Source organism: Acomys russatus, chromosome 11 (genome assembly GCF_903995435.1).
Source record: "Acomys russatus chromosome 11, mAcoRus1.1, whole genome shotgun sequence".
NCBI lineage: Eukaryota > Metazoa > Chordata > Mammalia > Rodentia > Muridae > Acomys > Acomys russatus.
The window spans coordinates 46,307,040-46,322,648 of record NC_067147.1 but is presented as its reverse complement, the minus strand read 5'-3'; the positions used below and the strand labels follow the sequence as shown (position 1 = coordinate 46,322,648).

Below are 15,609 nucleotides of genomic sequence, written 5' to 3'. Positions count from 1 at the left end.
ATGTCTTGACTGGCCCATTTCCCAACTTCTGTCTGAAGGTGCCTTGGGAACAAAGGAGCTGGGAGAAGTGGCTGGTTTTATGTTATGTACTAGCTTTGTGTGATTTACAAACTAAAATAAATAAATAAGTAAGTAAACTTCTATCCATCTGAACACTATCTCCTGTCACCCTTAAAGCCTTCTTTCCCCTCTCCTCTTTCTCACCACTCCCATACTTTATCCTGCCTCCTGCCTTTTTTTTTTGTTTCTTCCTGTTTTTGTTCCTTAGCTATTTGTAATTTATTTCAAATTCCTTCAAGTTTTAAGTGTTGTGAGGTTGACGGATCACCTTGGCGGAGAAGAGACAGGAAGTAAAAAGACAAGATTCAAATCGCCAACAAGAGGCCTTCACATAGTGAGGCTGAGAGTCTGTCACTACAATACCAACAGAAAGGGAAAGAGGTTTATTTCCCTGTGTGTGTGTGTGTGTGTGTGTGTGTGTGTGTGTGTGTGTGTGTGTCCGCGCGCGCGCGTGCGCGCGCGCGCGCACACACAGAAAGGTGCACACAAAGGCCATGGAGCAGCCTCTGGCTCCCATTCCCCAGTCGCTGTCTATCTTGCATTTTTTTTTTTTTTAAACAGACTGTCTCTCACTAGCCTGAGACTTGTCGATTTCAGCTTACTGACCGTGAAGCGCTGGGGATTCATCTGTCCCTGCCTCCCCAGCGATGGAATTACAAGCATGCTCAGCCTTTTTTAAGGGACGTTCTGGGAATCCAAGGCAAGGCTTCACCTTTGTGTAGCCACCACTTTACAGACTGCGCCATCTCCCAGGCCCAGGTTTGCTGTTTTCTATGAGTGAGTTTATCAAGTGAAGACATCAACATTCAAAGTGTTGCTAGCCATCTTACAAGAGACAAGCCACACATGTAGTGACCACACCTTGCCAATATCCAAAAGAGCAAAGGAAAGGCTTAGTGCTAATTCAGTAATTATTGTTAGAGACAGCATGCTAATTCTAAGGTTCTTTTTGGCTCCAACATTACATAATTTAGAGTGTAATTTGACTACTTTAAATAAATTATAGATTTATGATTGTCATATTGATTATTTTTTATGGCATATCATTTATCACAGCAAGCCATATATCAGTTAATGGTGAGGTTCTGGCCTGTAATGGGCTCTCCCCAATACAAACCATGGAATGTGATCTCTCTTGAAATGGTCTAGGGATATAGCAAGCTTTATAGAACAAGCTCTTATAGAAGAGCATATACCTACCTTTTAACTGATTAAAATTACTCCTTAACTAACTGTGCCTTTGTAATGCTATTAGGTGAGCTGGGGTTGTCAGTATGTGAAAAAGATTTTATCTAGAGGGCCTCCTTTGTAATTTGTTCCCTACTTTATTGTTAATGACTTTGTGTTTAAAATTCCCTGAGAAGGATTAACAACTGTTACTTACAAGTTATCCTTTTAAAAAGAAGCAAAGGAGGAAATAGAGGCAAGCGATGCTGTCAGTTCAGGTGCAAATTGAAAATGTCCGTAACTTTAGATATGAACTCTTTTCAGAACTTCGGTTGAGATTTATGCATCATGTTTCCAAACCTACGGGCTGTAAGTAGAATATCTCAGGCACACTGAGGCTGTGACGGGACAGGATACTCTGAAGCTCTGTGTCACATTGTACCGTTTCATCAAAGATGCTCTGTAGAGTGACAGCTTTGAAACTGTGTGTGATACCTTGTAGGCAATAGCATCTCTACTGCCATGGTCCCAGAACAACATGGCTGGGAACAACTGTACGATCTCTGTTAGTTTGAAAATCTACATCCTGCCTTTACCAAATGCTCATTTATCACCGTGCAGATGAAAACTTGTGCTTGGCACATGGAATTCAAAGTGATCTCACCGAACAGAAAACATTGAATGTCTTACGAAAGTTCTACAGACCCCCCAATCAGCCTCTGGACATGTGTGATGATGATCTATTCTCCACTTTTTCATGTGGAGTGCTTAACATCTCGCCTCTTAAATCTGCTTGGAAACTCCTTAAGAGTCAGACACCCTCCCCCGGATAAAAATTTGTATCTTTTAACAGATCCATGCTAGGAAGTACCTTAAACAGTGGAATTGATTCCATAGGAACAGCTGCACCATTGAGCGTTACTGGGTGGTCTGTAGTTACTGAGTTAAGTCATTTAGCCTTTCTTGGCCTCAGTTTTCCTGTTGAAGAAGAAATTTCCTAGCAGGAGTTTATGTTTTAGAGTAAGACAAAAATGATGAAAATCAATCAAAAGTTGTTGCACACCACAGGAGTGTGTGTGTGTGTGTGTGTGTGTGTGTGTGTATTGTGTGTGTGTGTATGTGTGTGTGTGTGTCCTTGGGATTTTGTTAATTTATATGCACACACATATATGAAGAATAAAAACATGGTCGTATGGAACCAAGTACTACCCAAATCTTGACTCATGCTCAACAAGTCCACTATTATTCCGTGGAACTTTCTCATAGCAATAGCATCTCTGCCACCATGGTCCCAGAACACCATGGCTCCTGAAGACTAAGATGAAGATAAATCAGATCTCCACTACTGACCCCCAGACTCCCAGGATCCTCAACTGTCTAGCACCATCTTGATTTTTTCAAGTTAAAAAGAACCACAGGAAAGAGAGAAGGGTACAGGTTTCACTGTAGCATCCTTTTCCTCACAGAGAAAAATAGAATGATTTCAGCAAACAATGACCTCAAACCATATAAAACAGCAAAACCCATTTTTTTTTTTCCCAAAACACACCACTAACAAAGCTGTTCTAAAGCACACACTTAGCATCAGAGGATGCGTCATCCATCTGCGTTTGCGGGCTTACGCAGGGATACTGACCTGGCTCACTGGAAGTGAAGTGAAGAAGTCCCTGTTCACATCTGGACTTACCTAGAAAATAGAAAAAAACAGTGTTGAAATCCCACTGCTTGCAAGGAGCCCCACAGGAACTTTTTTTTTTTTTTTTTTTTAAGCATGCTTTGTATCTCTCTCCACCTGACTTCTGCTGATGTGATGCATACACTGGCATTTCTTTGGGGCAAGTGTATCCTGAGATAGCTGTGTTAACATTTCATAGAATTCACAAAAGTGTATCTCTGAGCATTTTGGGATGGTACAGAAAAGGGCACTTAGACACAAGCTGAAGGGAGGCACAGTGAAAACTCACGGGTCTTTTCAGATCCAGAAGTCACGAACGTGGGTGAGAGATTTTTCTTTCAAAATGTCATTTTTAAAACAACATCGTCTTAACCCCCAATTGAGCAGTTCTGGCTTCCTCTATTGTTTTTGTAGAAGTATTAATTATGTCAATAATGCCAACTGAGTTTCTGTGCAGCTCTGTGATCACACATAGCTCTGGATCCTGAAATGCCCACTGCCTCCACAACTTTGGAAGATAGGTGTCCACAAGTTTAAAAGGCTGCTGATAATAATTTTTTTCCCCCAAAGCCTTCTACCCTGGGATGGAATGGCTTGCACCCATATCCTTATTACCACTGAAATATGATTCAGGAATCTCAGGGAAAACTTATTTACTATAATAAGGGACCGTTTGCTCCACCTGTGGGGTCAGTGCGTAGACGTTGCCGTCCACACGCTTGAGTTCATCTTGTGCGAACCACCAGCTCTCATAGACCTCTAAGAGATCACGAAGATAAAAATACAACACCTAGTCTCAAAGCAGTGTTTGCAAGCGAACTTAGGAGCCTATTGGTGGCGTGCCATTTGCAAAGCTGAGAGCTCCTGGATGTTTCTTAGGTAGCCCAGCCCCTAGCATCGAGGACCTCCAGAGCCAATGTAACGCCAGGGTGAATATCCAAGACCTTCCCCCAAAGCACAGGCCAGGGAGACTCAAAGTCGTCCCTGCTTTCTAGATTTCTCCAGCTTTCCGGTGCCTACTATCATCCATAATGCACTCCCGACCGCCCCAGCACGAGAGTACAGACAGTCCCAAAAGCGCAGCTAGTGTGCTGACATGCAAAGCCAACTCCAAACCCTGCGCCTGGCGCTCCCTCCTAACTTTCTGGCTTGTCCAAGTCTAAATATTGACTTTGCTCCTCCGTTGAGTAGTTTGATACGGGACGGAAACCGCACGGCCAACAGTGGGATCGAATGATACATTTTTTACACAGCCTTGTCTTCCTTCCGCTTGGTTTTTCCCCTCTTTTTTCTTCTCTGGGTGGGTGTGGATCTCTTCTGCACATTTCTCCCTACAACTGACTGTTTACCCAGTAACCTGAAGCTGAACACATAAGTTCAGGTGTGTGCAAGCCCCTTGCAGGCAGCGTGTACTGGTTGGCACAGCAACTCACAACATACTCCCTAGACACAGGGCTTGGGTTGAGGGGGAAGGGCGAGGGGCGTCGCCTTGTACCCGAAGGCACTGCTCTGGGCAGGGCGAGCACCCAAGGGATTAGAGCACCCCACTTCTCGGTCCCTGGTTCCCCACCACAGTCCTTCGAGGAAAAGGCGCCTTCCCCGGGGGGCGCGGCAGCACCCGCCCTGGTGCGGCCGGCCTGCTAAAGGTGCCTGTTGTACGTGTACTGAACAGCTACAAGTTAGGGGTGCGGGTGGGGCGGGTGCTCCACATCTCTTCAACTCACTCGCTTGGGAGGGGACTGCCCCCACCTCCCATCAGCTCGCTCCCGCAAATGTCGCTGGGGCACATTGGCCAGGGTCCCCACCTGCCACCCGCAAGGCGATCGGGAGCCGGTGGGGGGGGGGGGGCTCCGCTGCTCACTGGGGCTCTCTGCACAACACAGCCACCTACCCTGCAGCCGAGCGAGACCCGGCTCCCTTCGCCGCTCAGTAGCGGCCCCCGCTGCGCGTGCTCGCGGGGACGCCGGGACCCTGCGCACCGCGCGCCACCCGCCCGGCGTGGCACAAAGGCAGCATGGCACAGCCGCGCCCGGCAGCGTCCGCGTCCTGGCCCAGGCCACGGGGCTCGTCCCCAGGTCTCTGTTGCCGCCAGCCCTGCCCTCCTCCCGCCCCCGTCCCCGGCCAGGCGGGGCACCGGGCGGAACCCTGAGCCCCAGCACGGAGCAAGCAACCCGGTAGCGGCCTCCGATAGCTCCCTCTCTTCACGGTGACGTGAGCAGCCTTGGCGGCTATTTATAACCACATGATTGGATTTCATTCATGAAACGAGGGCCTGGTGTGTCTAAGCTGTGGGGCGCGAGGTGGCGAAGGTGCAGCGGCTGCACTCACACCAGAGGGGCCTGGGCTCCAGGGTGCTTGGTAGGGACTAGTGAGCGTCCAGCACTCCGGGGACCGGGCCTTGGGCCAAGCAAAGACCAGAGCAGGGCAGGGTGTGTGCGAGCTGTCCCCGAGTCCCCCTCCCCACAGCATCCCACCCACTCCCGAACATCCGCTGGCCCTCAGTCCTGGGCTCAGGAAAAGTAAGTTGGGCCACTAACCGGCTGGGCAGCATAGCTTTCTTCCCCCTAGGAACTGACCGACCGCGGACTCCGAGGGAGGACATTGGCTTTTGTTTCAAAACCGAGCCCAGCTGCTGACTAAGCGCTGCACTGGCCCAGCCTCCTCCCCTGGGCGCTGCACGTGCAGGCTGGCTCTCCCCCTCCTGGTCACTTTCCCTTGCACTGGGTTTGAGGGGATCCCCGCAGGGTGCAGGGGGCATACCCTGATGAATCCGATCCCTCTTCCCAGGCCCCCAGAAACCAGCCGCTTTACAGCTCCTTTTAGAGAGGCTGGGGGGAAAGAGCTGAAACTGACTTCTGCCTCCACTGAGTAGGCAGGAAATCTTGGAAATGAAGGACAGCCAGCTCTTCTCAGAGACATTCTGGACTTTCAAGCCAATTGTGAGTTCGGAGGGCAGAAGCATGGCCACTTTTCATGCATACACATAAGAAATGCCTAGGTGCCTAGGGATGTCAGATGTCACACCAAGCTCTAAAGAGGTAACAGGGGACACAGCTAACTTGGCTCCTGCCCTCAGGAACTTTCAGCTTGCCTTCTAAACTGCCAATTAGACTCAACTGTGTCATCTGCTCACCCCAAGCCTGCAAAGAGACAGCTGGCGGATTAGGGTGTGGAAGCCTTGAGCTAGTCATGGATGTGTTATGTTTATAAACCTTTGGAAAGGCTGGGCACCAAGGTGGACATAAAGATGGCACGCTACATCCTCAGCCTCCATCAATTCTTAGGCAAGGCACTGCCAGAATCAAGCCTCCCCTAAAGAAAGAACAGCAAAATGAACAAAAACCCAAAACAAAAACAAAAACAAAAGAAAACAAAGAAAAACAACAAAACCCCTCTCTCTCACAGAAATACCCCGACCCCTTTCGGAGAACCACATTTGGCTTTCTTAGATGGATTTCTCTTCCTCCCTGGAATTCCTGAATGAATTTCAGGTCCCTTTGGTAATTCTCTGCCCCGCCCCGCCCCCCTCCCCTTGATCCAGGGTCTCCTGTAGGCAAGGCTGATCTCAAACCAAGGCTGGCCCTCAACTCCTGACCCCTTTGCTTCCATAATCCAGTCACTGTGATTTGTACTACTAATGTGCTGGGTAAATAAAATGTTTTAAAAAGAAAATGTTGTGGAGGCAACTTTTGTGAGGTAAGCAATCCTTAATGCACTGTTGTCAGAAATGGGGGGTAGGGGTGGGGCTCAAGGCCATAACTTTTATACTAGCAAGAGAGGGAAGTGAGGAATCAAATTCTGGTGTCTGAGAAATTTAAGGTAGATCCGTGAAGGTATCTGGTCATTTGCTTGGCAAGAAGCAGACTTCCGCTCAGTCTGTCTTAAAAGGACATCATGTTTCTTAGTGAAAATTAATTAGCCCCATTGCTGCTAGCAAGGCAGTCTATTTCATGACAAGCCACTGCTCATGGCACCCTGGGCACTGAGAAATAGAAGAGTAAAAGAACATTCCCCCCCCCCCCTCTCTCCTTTTCTCTCATTAGAGCACCACAACTGAGGTAACTGTGGTTACCATCAGGACCATTTTACAGATAGGGTAATTGAGGCAAAGAAAAATTTAAAACTTTAGCGTTGTTAGTAGCTGACACGTATGCCCGGGGTGATCAGGGCTGCTTTTATTTTAGCACTAACCTTTGCTATAACATCCGGTCCTCTCCAGGGCCCTTTATTTCCTCAGACATACATTAAAGAGATGAGCCTGGTGAGATAGCTCAGTCAAGTACTTCCTACACAAACATGAGTGACCGAGTTTGGTCTGCAGCACCCATGATAAAAAGCCAGCCGTGATGGTATGTGTCCTTGGGATTCCCCACATGCCTGAAGTGGAGACAGCAGGGTGTCTGGGGTTCAGGGCTCAGAAGTGTAGCTGACTCAGCAGCCCCTAGTCCCAGGGAGAGACCTTGGCTCAAAAGAGGTGGGGGGGGGGAAAGAAGAAGAAGCAACAGCTCCCATGGGACAACTCCCAAGGTTGATTTCTGGATCCCACAAGTAAGAGCACAGATGTGTGCCACACCTTACACCCACACATACACACACATGTACATGTACACACAAAATAAAATGGTTAAGTGGCAATGCTTTTCTAAAGGCATCAAGCAGGTGATAAGAGTAGAAAGGCACCAAGCACTGTCCGTACTCTCCAGATGCTTCTGCCCGCCCATCTCCAGAGCTTCCCAAGGGTCATCCTTGTAAGTGGGCGATGAACAGCTACTAGCCATTTTGTAATGGACCTCGTGGAGTACCTAAAACCTAGGAGGGGTGTGGGAGGGGAAGGATGATTGGAAGAACTTTGGGAAAATAGATTGCTGATAGCGGTTCCAGATAGAGTAGAAGAAAAATTGTTAGAAATTTCTCCCAAGCAAGGGCAGGGATCTGGAGAAGACACTGCCAGGCATGTCCGGGGCCACACAGCCCCAAATGTCACACGTATGGCATGTGCTGTAACTACCAACAGGAAAGAGAGGAGGGGAAGAGGGAGGAGAATGTGTGCTCCCATGCAAGAGCTTATCTGTGTTCCAGCCCACAGGAGGACCAGACTTTCTGGTCAAAAACTGGTGCTTGCTAACACAGTCCACACCATTCACCTCAGACAAACAAGAACTGGAGCCTCAGTGGAAGTTAGCCAACATTTTTCTCTCTCAACGCATTTCTTGTTGCACAAAAGTGATGTAGTTCACGTTGTTTCCTTGCTGACTGACTGCTCTTTGTATGGGCATACTGGGGTGTGTTAATTCACCCTTGGAATGGCATTCGAGTACTTCCAGTATTTTGCTACAATGAAAAAACACTTCTTTCATAAACATTTGCACACAAACTTTTGTGTGAATATTTTTTTTTTTGCCCTTTGAGATGAGTGCTTAAGAATGCCAAGTCCTGAATCAAATGTTAAATAAGATGTCAGACTGTTTATTTTCAGAGTGGCTGTATGTTTTCCCTTTCTAGTAGTAGTATATGGTATCATCATTTTTTTTTTCTTTTTGGTTTGTTATTTACAAAATTACTATTCAATGATAGTGAAGAGAACTCATTTGGTCTTGATTTGTCTCATCCTGAACTAACTGACCGACCACCTTGTCTCCTTATTGCTGAAAGAGTTGTTCGTGTCTTTGGCTATTTTATATGTGGGATTAAAAAAAAAAAGTATTTATTTTTTATGTTTAAGTATGTATTTCTCTGAGAGGATGCCTAGGCCTATGCGCACACGAGTGCAGGTGCTTGCAGAAGCCAGAGAGGGCGTCAGATCCCTGGAGCTGGAGTTTGAAGGTGGCTGAGCTCTGCCCAAAGTAGGTTCTGGAATCCAGTCCTCTGCAAGAGCTGCCAGGCTCACGGCTGCTGAGCTAACCCTCCAGCTCTTTATTGTTGAATTAAATTTAAAAAATATTCTGGGGGTCACAATTATCAAATTGCAAATTAAATATGCACTGCCCCCAGGAAAACTCTATCATCAACTCAATTACAAGGGCTTACTGCTTCTATTGCCCGAAGCTTTTTTTCCAGTACATCCGTGGGCATAGGAAGTTACTTACATAAAATTCCCACGGAGAGTTTTCTCAGTCATGTGGTGTTAAGTACTCATTTGAGCGGTCTGTAACCGACAGTCGAGGCGCCAACGCCCCTCCCTCCTGCGCAGGCGCAAATGCCTCCTCCAGTGATCAATGCTACAGCTGTGGACCAGTGGCTTGGACCAGTGACTTGGACCAGTGGGTTGTGCAGCGGGAGAGACAGCTTCCACCTCCCACCCCTAGGTCTGGAGTGCCAGGTCTAATGCGAGGTTGGCAGTAATAATAACGAAGGGCAGGTGCTAGGGAGCCATTTCAGATAAGCACTTAGGAGGGAAGAAAGTAAGCTGGCCGATGGACCTACTTCAAAGAACAGCTGCGTTTGGTGCAAGGTTTATTGAAAAACAGCTGTTGGGGGAGATTGCTGGGGTGACACAGCTGCTGTTGCGATGGCCAAGGACTTTGTGGCATCCAAGAGATGAAGTGGCCCGTGACGCATGGGGTAGGTTGCCTCCACTGATGGGCTCTAAAAAACTGTTCTGGGCTCCAGAGCCGGGATAAGGCAGGACACTGGATTTAATCAGCATTTACAAACAGCTCTGCCTAAGCCACCCAGGATGCCAGCCTTCCAGAAACCATAGGGTTGGTCTGAACTGTTCCATTCTCCATTTAGTGACAAGGGGCAGAAACATGTGCCGGTGCGCTTCCATAATGCTGTGTGTTGATGGCCAAAAGAGAAAACAACCTCTAGGCACCCCCCCCCCCCCGTTTCTGCAGATAGTCTTTTATCCATGCCCTGATATTGGAACAACATGTTGCTCTTGCTAGACCAGCTAGGACAGGTCTTTCCCAGCTTCTTGTCTTGGGGCCATTTTCCCAACTCCTGGGTGGTTCATACGCCGACCATATGAAATAGCCCTTTCTGTCTCCGGCACCATGGGAAGGTTTTGAATGAAGCTGCATTTGCTTGAGTAAGAATAAGAGCCAGGCAGGCCGTGGTCAGCCACGCCTTTAATCCCAGCACTTGGGAGGCAGAGGCAGGTGGATCGCTGTGAGTTTGAGGCCAGCCTCAGCTACAAAGTTAGTCCAGGACAGTCAAGGCTACATAGAGAAACTCTGTCTCGAAAAACGAAACAAACAAAAAAAGAAAGAAAGAAAGAAAGAAAGAAAAGAATAGTTCTGAGCAACCCAGCTATGTGGAGGTGGGCTGTTGCAAAGTTAATTTAGCACAGTCTTTTTCAATATAGAAGTCCCCAACTCCTCCAACTATCTGCTACGTGCTCTGGAGGACTCCAGAGGCATGCTGGTTCATGGGGAGTCACTGTCCTCTGCAGGTGGACAGCATCACCAGCTCTCGTAGAGCTGTGTGTATTTCACTCTGTCCTAAGGAACTTGGGTGGACAAATTCATATTTTAAATAACAATTTTAGAAAAAGAGACAGATGAATACTTAGGCTAAGTTAGTGGGTTTGACTGTGGGGTTTGGGTGTTTACTGTCTTAAATGTCAACGTATTAGAGATTCTTTTCTTTCTCTCTCTCTCTCTCTCTCTCTCTCTCTCTCTCTCTCTCTCATTCTTTCTTCTTCTTCTTCTTCTTCTTCTTCTTCTTCTTCTTCTTTTCTTCTTCTTCTCTCTCTTCTCTCTCTTTCTCTCTCTCTCTCTCTCTCTCTCTCTCTCTTCCTTCTGCCTTCCTTTCTTCCTTTTGCAAGCCAAAATTCACAGCACAATTTCTATGTCTCTAAGTATCAGTGAACGAAACTAGACAGGATTGAGTCTGCACACCACATTACAGTGAGCTTGGAGGGAGGCATCATGGCATCATTTTCTGTGCCTACACATCACATTACAGTGGGCTTGGAGGGAGGCATGGCATCTTTTTCTGTGCCCAGTTTTTTTTTTTTTTTTTTTTTAAGGGTTTCTGTCGGTGTTAGATGAGCTTGTTAAAAATGTGATTTTGCAAGCTGGGGAAGTCCTAACTCCATTCCTCTTCCAGTTAAAAAAGTCTCTTCTGCCAAGATGGCTCTCAACTGGTTTAGCATAGTCAAGAGGTGGCGGCCAGCTGCCCTTTGCTCCGGTCTGGAAGCAGAAACTGGGAAAGATGTAAGTTCGGGATGCACTGCCAGCTTTAAAAAAGTTTTCTTTTAAATTCATTCTTCTCTTACGCAATACATCCCTACTGCAGCTTTATATCTTGGAAGAAATGTTCTGTGTCTGAAAAGGGCATTTATTTCATGGGCGAACTGACATGGACATTCACTGTCAATATTACAAAATGCATTAACGCTATCCTTCAGTTTTGCCTAATTAAAAATGAGTAACATTGTGTGTCATGGCATTCTAAAGGCTATTTTATCTGATTGTTTTACACCCCTGTTTATCTTCACCAAACAAGCAACATCCCCAAACCTATTACCACCTCCCCACCACCACGACCACCACCAAAAACAACTAGAAAACTTAAACAAAAATTAATGGGAACAGGAAATAGGAGAGAAAAAAATAAAAACGAAAACAACTGTATTTAGGTCATCCATTAAGTGGCCACATGATTTTATTCAGTGTGTGTGTGTGTGTGTGTGTGTGTGTGTGTGTGTATGTGTGTGTGTGTAGCATTCCAAAAGCCACAGGGAGGCAGGAAAGATACCTTACTGAACAGTTGTTTATGGTAGATGAGAGCAAATTGATATAAAAGGAAAAGTTATGCACAGGTCGGTAGATATGGAAATTGGCTCACGAGGCTGTTTAGAAGTATTGGGTGTGGGAGCTCAGTGGTTCAAAGCATACAACAGCTCAGGCAGAGGGCCTGAGTTCAGTTCTCAGCACTCACATCAGTTGGCTCACAGCTGCCTGTGACCCCCGCTCCAGGAGGAGTCTTGCACTGTTCCTGGCTTCCAGCTGCTGTGCATTTCTTCATTCACAGAAGTGGGGAAAAAAAAAAAAAAAGGAAAGATAAGTAGACCGCACATGCATGTGCACACACATGCTCCCTTCAGAAAAACAGTTCCACGCACAGCCTGTGTTCATACCATGTGTGATTTAATGTTCAGGATGACCTCGAAACACACCATTTGTAATGCAAGAGACTGAGAAGTGAGGTTTTTTCCAGAGGTTGAGTGACTTGTTTCTGTGAAAGGGGACCTACATCAACTAACCCCAAATTCCATGCTTCGTTTTAGACAACAGGCAAGCAAATAATTAAGTAATTTGGTTCTATATAGGTTTCCCTGAGAAGGAGTAAGCATAGAAATGTCAGTACCCTTGAAGGACACCTACCCATGGCCTGGAGAAGGCTAAAATGCAAGGCTTAGTTTCAATTGGTGCAGTGCCTGACCTCCTGCTTGGGACTCATGAACACATTTGTATAGACAACATCAGGGTCTCTCCTTAGCTCTGAAAAAGATTTATGTTGAATATTTCACAGGCCACTTATCACTTGGTAAGTTCCCCTTCATGGGCAAGCCGTTAACTGCATCTCTGTGAGGGACATCATCAGTTAAGCACGTGTTTCCTCTCTCGTACACATAAGCCAAGGAAGCCGGGGCCAGGCACAAAGGATCAGTCTTAAGGAGTCTTAAGGGCTTCAAGGAGAGGCATGGAAGGAGTTTCCATTTAGTTTTCATCTTGGTCCAGAGTAATTCAAACAGTACCATAGGCAGGAAAGCCAGTAGTTTGTCCATCTATCATCTGTCTGTCTATCATCTTTCTACCTATCTATCTGTCTGTCTGTCTATCTATCTATCTATCTCATCTATTTCTGCTTTTGTCTCAATCTGTATTTTGGTGTCTCTGTGTCCTCATGTGCACATGTGTGCACAAGTGTGTATGTGTGTGTGTGTGCCCACATGCCTGTGGAGGGTAGGAGGTCACCTTCAGGCAGGGATGTTCTTCAGAAGCCGTCTCCTTTGTTTACTTGAGTCAAGGTCTCTCAGTAGGACCTAGGGCTCACTAGGGTAGAACTAGGCTAGACTGGGCAGTCAGTGAGCCCCAGGGAGCTAGCAGTTTCTGCTCCCACATGTGGAAACTGCAATCACCAGCCACCATACTCTGTGATGGGCATTGGATTTGGGTCTTCATGCTTGCAAGCTCTTTACCAACTGGGCTTTCTCCCAAGATGCCATCATTTGTAAATGTAGGTTCGGCACCCCTAATCTGAAAATACAAAATACTCCAAGTTTCAACAACTTCCGACATGCTGACGTGATGTCACAGTGGGAAGTTTCATATTACAAGACTTTGTTTTGTGCACAAGATCAATGAAAATATACAATAACCTCCAGTCACGTGTATAAGGCATATGAAATACAAATGCATTTCTGGCTTAGACTTGTTTCTATATCCAAGATAGTTCATTATGTCAGTATAATGTATTCCACATGCCAACAAAATCCAAAATCTGAAAGTTTTCTGTTCCCAAGCATTTTGAATGTCAAATAATGTCATGATAAATGACTTTTTTTTTTTTTGCAGGATTCCTTAGTTATAATTTATCTAATCATATATATAAGCCATCTATTTAATAAAGCTGGGACTTTAAAGGAAGACTGTCCATTTGTCCTGCTGTAAACACTGCCAACACACGTTACCTATGAAGAGGCACTCTGACATCTAAAAACACATTTCAGAAAGGTTAACACGCTTCTTGCATGCATGATTTTGTAACCGGTAACACTAGCTAAGGGCCCCAAGACCTTGAAAGTTTTGGACTTCTTATAGTGACTTCATGGGATAGTAGCATTAAAGTCCTTATTTTATACACGAGTAAGCCTAGGTTCAGAAAGGCAAAGGGCATTGTAGCTTATATTTGAAGCCAAAGAGAGTTAAAGGGCTCTGGTATTTCTGAGGCAAGAACTCAAGAATCCTCAAGTGGCCAACATGTATTGATCAGATATTTCTGAATGATATTACCTCCTTTCCACTGAGATGAAGCACATCATTTGTATTGAGTTCATTGCCTTCTGTTTCCTAAAGATAGTAAGTCATCACTCCATTTCCTGGTGAGACAACAGGAGGCTGCAGTGTTTTGCCTCATGCCAGCACCATCATTCTGATGCAAAGGGAAAGCCATGTATCTAGAACAGTCTGCTTTGCCAGATGGAGTGGCTATGAAGTACAATTCATGTGTCTATATGGGCAACATGGGTGAGGTAGAGACCTGAGCTTCTGGCGATTATGTCAGTTATTTAATTATTCAAGCAAAGAATATTTGTTGATGTTTAAATATCCATAGTTATCTGGTTATTTGGTGGGGAAGCCAGTTATACACATGTGTGTGGACCATTGGCTTAAAAGTGACACTTCCTTCTATTTTGGGTCAATACATTGGCCCAAAGACATTAAGTCTTATTTTTCCCTCCTGAGTTACTTGGCATTGGAGTAGCCATGGATATTTATATAAAGTGGATACTGAATGAGACAGTCACAGGAAACCCAAACCACTGTTGAATTTATTTTTTGGGGGGGAAATGGGGAGTAGTTTTCAGTTCTTGAATCAAGTCCAAATAACTTGTGTTCATAATGGCAATGTAATTTCACACACACACACACACACACACACACACACACGAGAGAGAGAGAGAGAGAGAGAGAGAGTGGGTGGGTGGGTGATTCTAGAGTCTTGCTGTGGTAGAAAGGGACCTATTCTGCTGTTCTTATAAGCTCTGTCATTTGTGCCGTGTGATTACATCCGGGCTGTATATATTGACATGGCTGCATATTTTCATGGGGCAGGCGAGGTGACCATTATCCTGAAGAAGAACTTATAAAGAGACAGACACAGGTAGATGAAATATACTCTTTAAATGTGTACTCTTCCAACAACTGGTTGTAAGCTTGTCTAACAATTCAGTACCGTGTGACACAAGCTATTTTTTTTTTTTTTGACATGTCTCCTAATTTCTTTGACATTATTTCTAGTCTCTACCTACTGTTCACTTTCAATTCCTATTAGTCTTTTTGGTATAGCAGAATCCCATTTCTATGCCAGTGGTATCAATTTCTATGTCACTTGATCATCGTTCTAGTAAAGAGTACTTGACAAATAGTGACTAGATCTCATAAAAACAAACTGCGTACGCTTCCATTCTCTGCATTAACGAGGGCCTAAGAGTCTGGAGAACGAAGAGATTTGTTAAAGGGAATACTGTGTTTCCTGCAGTTTAGTGCACTCTGCTCTAGGTCCCTCTTATTGTGGACAGGGCCTGATCATCGGTGTGTGCACAGCCGATAATGCTTAGCCAGTCGTTTGGGGTCCCCATGGGAGAACTCTCCTGGGTGCACTGTGTCTCTTGCCGGGGCCACAGTTAAGTCGCCAGTCAAATAAAAATGCTCGCACTGCAGAAGCGAGTGCATGGTTGAGAAGCGTTCCGGAGCATGCCATTTCCCTTCTAAAATAATTCTAGAAAGATGGCAGAGGGGTTTCCAAAGTGCTTCATACTCTTACTGCGGAAGACAAGAAATGTGTGTCCAACAAAGACTGAACGGAGTCTTCTGGACACTCATTGCTTAGATGATGACAGTTTCATTAATTGTGTCTAAGTGGCTCATTTGACTGGAGTCTAGGGTCTCCAAGTAAAACAGGACAGACTCAATCCTATTCAGATATTCTATGTAGTGTTTGGCACATGTGGGGAAAATTATTCATGCTCTTTA

The 15,609-nt window shown here is 45.7% G+C and overlaps 1 protein-coding gene across 2 annotated transcripts in view; it reads right to left on the bottom strand.

Moving 5' to 3' along the window:
- Rhobtb1 (Rho related BTB domain containing 1) overlaps positions 1–4,936 on the bottom strand; it is a 67,052-nt gene extending 62,116 nt beyond the window's left edge. For both annotated transcript variants that reach the window (XM_051153189.1, XM_051153187.1), the window contains exons 1-2: positions 4,794–4,936; positions 2,864–2,914 (exon numbers count right to left, since the gene is read on the bottom strand). The gene's annotated coding sequence lies outside the window, so the exon portion shown is untranslated. The remainder of the gene's footprint in view (positions 1–2,863; positions 2,915–4,793) is intronic.
- Between the last annotated feature and the right edge of the window lie 10,673 nt (positions 4,937–15,609).